Source organism: Mus pahari, chromosome 9 (genome assembly GCF_900095145.1).
Source record: "Mus pahari chromosome 9, PAHARI_EIJ_v1.1, whole genome shotgun sequence".
NCBI lineage: Eukaryota > Metazoa > Chordata > Mammalia > Rodentia > Muridae > Mus > Mus pahari.
Genome location: NC_034598.1, coordinates 19944074 through 19953294, shown reverse-complemented (window position 1 = coordinate 19953294; position 9221 = coordinate 19944074).

Sequence of the window (9221 nt, the reverse complement as noted above, 5' to 3'; positions counted from 1 at the left end):
AGCAGGGAAGGTGCACAGAGGCCTGGCGTTCAGATCTGCCTCCTTGCTGAAGATGTAGGCCCAAAACAGGGCCTGTCCCAGAAGATGTGTTGCCTCTGCAATTTATTCACTCACCTGCACAGACTAGCCATGAGGGACCCTGGACACAATATGACTCTTTCACCTGCTCTGGCTGACAGAGAGGCCACCTTTCCTCTGGAGAGGAAGGTGCCAAATTTCTGGAGCCTGAAACAGGGTTTGTCCCAGAAGTTAGTTTGTTTCTGTCTGTCCTGAAGCTGTGTAGCTTCTGCGGTCCACACTCTTGCCAGTGCAGACTGGAGCCTAAGGGAACCGGAGCAAAGATGGCTCTCCTTCTGGCTCAGGCCTTGAGATTCCTCCCGGGCGGACACCCCTCCTCTGGCGGGAAAGGTGCCGGACTACTGGAACCAGAAATGGGATCTTTCCCAGAAGCTGTGTGGCTTCTGCAGGCTGCCCTCTCCCCGGCAGTGCATAGGAGCAAAGACTCTGTGTTAAATTCTTATTCAGCATCTGTATTTAATATTAATGACCCCGACTTAGCAAACTTTTCAGTTGTCCAAGACTAGTCTGGTATCCTTTCCATAGGACTCTTTAATAGCATTGTATCTACTTCCCTAAGAGATAGACTATACTTTCCTTAAAGGAGAGATTCATAATTTCATCCTATAATGCTTGAGAATAATCGTTGATCTAACACAAACCATTCTCAGATTCAGATTATCTGCCATGGCCTGTGATCCCAGCCACTTGGGAAGCTACAGGAAGTAACAGCTCTGCCTGACCTACAGAGCAAGTTTCAACTTAAGGAGGTCATATCTCAAAAGAAAAGGCAAACCAAGAGCCGGGGATATAGTTCAGTAGTAGAATGCTTGCTTAGAACATGCAAGAGCTTAAGTTCAATACCCAGTATAGGAAAACAAAAATTTTCCATGTGTATATAATGTCAGAACATCTAGTATAAGGTTGCCAGGTAAAACATAAACTGACCAGTTAAACTTAAATTAAAAATATAAAGTGAATGGGCATAGCAAAATACTCATGGGTGCACTAGTTTCACAAATGATAGAGAGCTAACCAACAGTTTTATAATTGAATTGAAGGCACACTCTCGAGGAGGAACACATTCTTAGCGCTCTAATTATGGCCAGGTGCCCATGGGTTTGGGGAGCTCCCAGGTTCCAGGAAAGAATTTACTACTATCATTTTGTTAAATGGACATAATATCAAACTGATCACTAAATTCCCATCACTATATTTATAGATTAGTGAAAAGCTCAGACATCTTTAGCAAAATTTCTTTGTAAATTGACCATAGAATTGATCACAAAACAGGCCTCAATAGATACAAGAAGATGGAAATAATTCCATGCACACCATCAGATCACCACAGATTAAGACCGGTCTTCATTAGCAACAAAAACAACAGAAAGCCCACATACACATGGAAGCTGAAAAATGCTCTACTCAATGATAACTCGGTCAAGGAAGAAATAAAGAAAGAAATTAAAGACTTCAGAATTTAATGAAATGAAGGCACAACATACTCAAACTTATGGAATACAATGAAAGCAGGGCTAAGAAGAAAACTCATAGCTCTGAATGCCTCCAAAAAGAAGCTGGAGAGGGCATACACTAGCAGCTTAGCAGCACACCTGAAAGCTCTAGAACTAAAAGAAGCAAATTCAACTAAGAGAAGTAGATGGCAAGAAATAGCTAAACTCAGGGCTGAAATCAACCAAGTAGAAACACAAAGAACTATACAAAGAATTCACAAACCCAGGAACTGTTGCTTTCTTTCTTTCTTTCTGTCTTTTTTTTTTTTTTTTTAGAAAATCAATAAGGTAGATGAACCCTTATGCAGACTAAGCAGAGGTAACAGAGACAGTATCCAAATTAACAAAATCAGAAATGAAAAGGGAGATATAACAACAGAAACTGAGGAAATTCAAAAAAATCATCAGATCCTACTACAAAAGCCTATATTCAACAAAACTGGAAAATCTGGATGAAATGGACAATTTTCTAGACAAATACCAAATACCAAAGCTAAATCAGGATTAGATAAACCATCTAAACAGTCCCATAACCCCAAAAGAAATAGAAACAGTCATGAAAAGTCTCCCAACCAAAAAAAGCCCAAGACCAGATGAGTTTAGTGCAGAATTCTATCAGACCTTCAAAGAAGACCTAATACCAATACTGTTCAAACTATTCCACAAAATAGAAACAGAAGGTATACTACCCAATTCATTCTATGAAGCCACAGTTACACTGCATATTCTCCCTTGGAGATGGAATGGTTTCTGTCTAATCAGGAGCTTGTCCCAATTTCCTTTCATAGAGGACTTCATAAGAGATTATTTTTCTACTTCTATCATGTTTAATGTTCCAAATAGATTTTAGAAACTGGTTGAGTGCACATTACTTTTAGCTTCAGAAGATATCATGTATATTTAAGAGGCATTTAAGTATTACTAATTATTTTGATGACTTAAAAATGTCAATACTGAGTTGTATATTTTAAAATGAATTTTATTAGTTTAATAATAAAAAAAGCGTTTGAATTAAACTTAAGAAAAAAATCTTTGTATAGTGGATGGTATTTAACACAGAAACTCACAGCTGATGGATGTGTAGAGAATAAGGTTCAGTTGAGAGAGCTAAACAAGAATGGAACATATATCTCCTCATCGCTACTTGCTAAGACTCGGGAACCATCTTGGAAGAGTCAGATGAAATACTATGAGAGCCAGAAGTTGTAGATTAAAACAGTGTCCTCTAGTTATAATAGGACTTTTACACTCATGAACTTAAGAGTAGCTGTGGTTACCATCTAATTTGTAGATCTAATTTGTATATTAATTTGAACTAAGTCATATCAAATGAATTTCAGAACTCCATCCCTAATTGATCATAATTATACAAGTCTAGTCCACACACAGATATTAGACAAGGCTAACAGAATTTCAGTGGCAGCAGAATTGTACTACTCAGAATTTCAATGAAATTGCAGAGAGATGCACACTTGCAAGTACCAGACAGAACTGATATAGAAAGCCACCTCTCCCTGCATTCTCCTCTTCCCTCTTCCAGAAGAGTAAAGAACTGACTCATTTGGAACCAAGCTTGAATATTACAAATAGTAGGATATTGGACACAAGGACAATTGCCAGACTCCCTTGACTAGTAGAGGTTTAAGGAATCATTGCAGGCATACCCAGATCACCCTGGTGAACTTATTCCCTTGCAAGTAAGCAAGGTTAAGGGACAGATATTCCTGTTCAACATGTGCCAACAAAAGAAAGGGCACTTCCCAAAGCATAACTGACCTTATGAATGCTAATAAGCAGCCATTGATGCTCTCTTTACCTTGTTTGTATCTTTATGTCCTCCTTAATGCTCTCATTGCTTGGGCTGAAGGTCAAGAGACTGTCATTAAGGTTTCTGGGATTCAAATCCCATGGAAAGATGTAGGAATTCACTAACGTTAGCCAGGAAAAAAAAAAAAAATAAAGCTGACATTTAAACGTGAGGCTCATATTTTCTGCTTCTTCTCAGACTATCATCCTCATTCACAAGGCACTTCTAGCTATTCTCCTCTATCCCACTCTGGGATGCTCCCACCCAAAATAGACATCTTCCTTGGGTCTATAGTAGTTGATCCAGATGGCAAGTCATCTAAGTTGGACCAGCCATCATCTTCTTTCATGATTCTCTAAATGACAAAAAAAAAAAAAATGGGGTCATTGGGTCTCTGGGGTCACAGTGAGGAAAATGTCAGGAAGACCATAAGCTATTGGCAGCCACATACAAAGTCATGTGGAATCAATAGGGGTGTAGCCAAGAGGACCACTAAAGCAATGGGCAGAAACAGCCAACCACAGATTTTGCTATAGTCGCAGCCTACTTCCAGTTGAGTGTCTATCATTACCAGTTTGCTCTCTGTATGGGAGCCTGTGTCTCCCTTTCTTTTCTCACCCTGTTTTGTTCACATCAAGTCTCTGCCAAGAACCTGGAATTACACCATTAGTGGTCCAGTAAACAGTATTTGCGATGACAAGGAGCACTGACAGGCATTAAAAAAATTTTAATAAGAGTCCCCAATTTGTAATCTCCCCCTAGCACTTGGAAAATATACCACATGATAATAAATCAGACAACATGTGCTTTTCTCTGGTGATGTATAGCATTATTAATTTGAGTGAAGTCATTTTATGAAAGAGAATAGAAATTTTGAATTATAGCAGAGAAACTTGGACAAGCATGGTAATGTGTTTAGGTATTTATTAGACTCTGAAGGGCATTTGATATGGCTTTTATATTCGAATTCAACAGTTCATCCAATTAAAGACCAAGAAGGCAGAGTTCCCTTTTTCTTGCACTGGCAGCAGAACTGTGAGCGCTATAGTTGGTAGAACAACTTTTCCTATGTTGTATCCTGAAAGGAGATGTTTATGCTCACATCAACTCAGAAACACTGCCCATTGAAGCTGTCCACTTACAGCTTCCCAATGAAATCCACACAAAACAGTATCAGCAAATACACCTGTGAAGTTTAGCAACGAAACAAACAGACTTATATCCTCAAAGAAGTTCATGTTTCTCATGCTCATCAATAAACTCCAAAGCAACAATGTCCTTAATCCCATTAAAGACAGCATAGTATAGTCATGGGTATATGACTTTATGAAATTTCATCCCCTTTCTTCTTATCATGGAGACTCAATGGCAAATCATATTATGTGCTCTGGTACCATAAAAGCACAAGCAGAAATTGAAGAATTGCAGGCAAATTCCATTTCAGCTCAGATACATTTTTATTTAGATATTATAACTCGATGGTATTCAGCAGTAGAAACTTCAGTTCATCAAATCCTTTAAAAGCCAACTGGCTAGATGTAATGTATGGCATTATTTAAATGCCTGGATGTGGTGGTTTGTGTGAGACATCCCTCATAATCTCAGGCATTTGAATATTTGATCCCTGGTTGATGATGATGCTTAGGAAGTTTAAAGGGTGTGGTCTTGTTGAAGAACGTATGTCACTGAAAACAAAAAAAAGGCTTTGAGAATTTAAAGGCTTTTGGCATTTCTAGTGCTTTCTATGTGCTTTGTGCTTGCTATTCAAGATAGAAGCTCTTTGCAGCTTTCTGTTCCTTCTATTCTACCACCATGAACTCTAGCCTCTGGCACTGTAAGCCTAAATGGACTCTTCTTTAAGTTTCTTTTGTCATGTGCTTTATCACAACAATAGGGAAGTAACTAATATACTGAAAAACAAGAAAGCACACCATAGAATCATTCAGGGAAGTGTTTGACTTGAGAGAAGGCCAAGGAGCAAAGCACAGTAGGGCAGGATAGAGGCGAGGGCCCCATTTGTGTTATAAGGATAAAGCCAAGAGCATAGCTATAAAAGTCAGGGAGCCAGGTACCAGTTCCAAGAGGAATGAGAGAGAATCATGGAGGTGTGGAGTTTCTAGTTGAGCCATGCGGTTGTATGGAGATAAAGAGAATAACTCCTTACTCCTGCTAGAAACAGAAACTTGGAATTCTTTCCTTCTTGCTGAGTGAGCTGCATTTTCTGATGTCCCTCTTGTCATTATGATGTCAGAGCACTAAGGGGATTTAAATCAGCCCAAGGTGACACAAACAAATGCCCACAGGGAACCTGCTTGTTCGCTGATAAGCATGTCGCTTTGAGTGTGGAGAATCACTTAGAGTCATTGGAACTAAATGATCTGCCAATGCACAGTAGGTGAAATAAAAATTGGAAAGCTGGCCCTGCTTCACCTAGGCAGAATGAATACAAAATTTCATCCACTATAAAACCTCCAAAAAAAAAAAAAAAGTTTGTCACAGTATAACAAGAAGTAGGAATCAGAAAACACAATTATAAATGTAACACAAATTCAATCCAGCAGACAAATAAGCAGTTAAAAAATTATGAGCTGACAGCCCTTACTGAACTGTACATAATTTGGCACTAATTAGTGATTTGACAATACTTTAGTACAACCAGGGTTCTTAGAAGAAATCCTTCCCATTTTGCACTATTGAAAACAACCCAGAGCTTTCTACTAATTTCCTTCAGCTATGGGGAAGGCTCCACTCAGCCATATCCGGAATGTAATGAAGAAACTCCAGGAAAAGGTCTAGGATAAAGATTCTTTTGCGATTGTCATTATTTTCTAAATAAGCCCTGCTAATATGTCTCGTAAATACTTCTATCGTTTCTCAACAGAAAATTATAGTTGAATCCTCAGTAATAAGGACAAACATGTTCATAGGCCACACCGTATTTCATGCCCTTTTCACCAAGATCTTTACTTTTTATTATTTTTATTGTGCACGTGTGTGTGTGTGTGTGTGTGTGTGTGTGTGTGTGTGTGCGCGCGCGCACAGCTGTGCATGCCTATGCACTTGTGCAGGCTGATACATGCATGTGCCAAGAGTGAAGAAGGATTTCAGATGCCCTGACATCCCACCCTCTTCCTTATTCCTGTGATCCAGGGTCACTCAATGAACCTGGACACAGGCAGGCAGCCAGGAAACCCTTCAAGCCCTATTGACTCAATCACCACCCAGCCAGCACTGTGCTTACAGAACAACTTGCAACCAGGGTCAATTTTTAAAACTTTTAATATAGGTGCTAAAGATAAAGAGTCAAGGTCCTGCTCCTCCTGTTGGTACTTGGTAGTACTCTTAGCTACTGAGCCAATCTCCATAGCCCCATTATCCCGAATTCCAAAGGAACGAATGACCGAGTTAAAAACCAATTCTATGTTGTTAATGCTTTCTAACTAATTAGGCACATGTGTGTCACTTGTTGGGTTTTCAGTAACTTTTGATTTGCCACTAATAACATGACTTAACACAACTAATTTCTCATAACACTATTTCATTTATTTTGCTAGTGATGCAGATTTCACCGGCTTCCAATAAAAATAAAACATATAGTGGCATTAAAGAGTAATTTGGATATTTTACCAACTTTATATTTTGGCAATGTTTCATGCCTCATTTGCCTTAAAACTCATTAGATTAGTGCAACTCCGGGTTTTAATTCAATAGGTTTAAACTTATTTTTCCAAGTAAGTTGAGCCCTGCTTGTTTTCTGTACTTTCATGCTTCAGTTAATAAATTGCAAATTTCCCTTTTTCTGTTTGCTCTGTTTTTCTTTATCTACCATTTGTTGGAGGGGCTTCATCCTGAGCAAGAAGGGACAGATGAAAAGCAAAGTAGCCCCTGGGCTTGGGAAATAGTTTCCCTTGACAATCTACAGCCTCAATCATTCTTTTATATTTGACTAAACCTTCTATTTATGACGAGTATAAGCATTGAAACTAATGTATCAATGGGAAGAAAGCAGCAGCCAGTATTTGGGAGGAGGCCAGTTGAGGCCAGTTGAGAGCTTACTCATTCCAGCGCTGAGGGCAGTGGAGAGCTTACTCATTCCAGCACTGAGGGCAGTAGAGGATTAGATAGAAACAGACTTCTTTATCCCTTCGAAGGTCCTATAGAGGCCGTGTGTGTGTGTGTGTGTGTGTGTGTGTGTATGAGACATATCACCTCACTATGCAGCCAAGGCTTACCTTGAACAGATGCTCCTCCTGATTTAGCTCCTGAAGTCCTTACATTACAGGATATGCCACTACTCCAGGCTCTCATTCCTGCTAACTTATTTTTATTCTTCTTTCATCTCTCCTTCCACTTCTTGTCCATGTTTCAATTAAATATGTGTGTCAACAGTCCTATCAATATATGAATAAGCTTGGAGGACATAATGCCAAGCCAAATGACACCTTCCCAAGGGGATACATGCTGCACAATTCTGCTGTGTTTTGTACCTAGAAGAATCAAATTTACAGAAACAGAAAAATATGCTGGCTACTAAGGGCTATGTAAAAACAACAACAACAACAACAACAACAAAAGTAGAGTTATCCACGTAGTAAAGGTCATTGGGTGAAGAGTTTCAGAGACAGATATAATGATGTCTGTACTATAGTATAGATGTATTTCAGACCATGGAGCCATATGCTGAAACTGGGCTAAGATAGGGGCCACAGAGAGGGCTTAGCAATTATGAGTGCCTGCTCTCACAGCAGACCTAGGTTCAGTTCTAAGACCCTCCATGGCAGCCTGCAACAGACTGTAACTCTAACTCTAGAGAATCCAGCTCCTGCTTTTGATGACCACAGACAACCAAGAACACACAATGCCCATAAACAACAAATGCAGGCAAATCTGACTGATGTATATCAAATAAAAATATGTAAATGGTTAAGGTAGTGTATTTCATACTGTGTGTATTTGCGACCCACAAGATATATTATAAAACACATGCTTAAGGGTCTGATCTACTCTCCTTTCCTGTCATATTTTTTTTCTAACTTTCTAACCCTACTTTGTCTCTCTGGTCCATCTCCAGCTTCAGGCTGCATCCTCACATCCCTACACCCAAGCTTTCTTTTTACACTGACCGCAGCAGGAAGTCCTGAATGACATCCATGCAGCTAGAATTATATGTTGTTTCTCTTTACAGATTTTAACATGCCATGTAGTATTTTAGCTCTCCATAAAGTTACTAAGTGCATATAGTATCACTGTCATATTTCTATGAATACTGGTATCCCCAAATTAATATGTAGTTGATACATTTCTACTGCTTTGCTCAATGCCCCGCCCTTTTCAGACACAGTGGAGAAGAGTTGAGGCTTTCCATTGTTCTTCCTTATATACCTTAAGCTTTCATCTATTACCCCTATCCATATATTTCCTCAAGTAAGATTTCTTTCCTTGAATATTTCAAGAACCATAGTTTCAATTTCACCAAGTATGAATCCTGAGTTTTGAATGTAACTGGATTGGTCCTTAAGAAAATCTGAGGATGCTTTCTCCTTTTAAATATTTCGGAGATCAATAAACCCTTCCTTCTTCTTCTATGGGTCTGTCTTCACCAAGCTTGTGGACATACATCTCCAGTCATTTTAATGACATTTTGGTTGCTCATGGGAATTCATAGCTGAAAGATCAAAACAGCACACTTGATTACTTAACTCTGTCAAGTTATCTTTTCTTGTTTTAGTATGCCAATCTACATATGGTTCTATTGTAATTAGAGTCTATATCTTTTCTTTCTGAACAAGAAAATGACACCCGCAAGCAATAGTAACAATGTGCCCTTTCTCTATACAATCTTA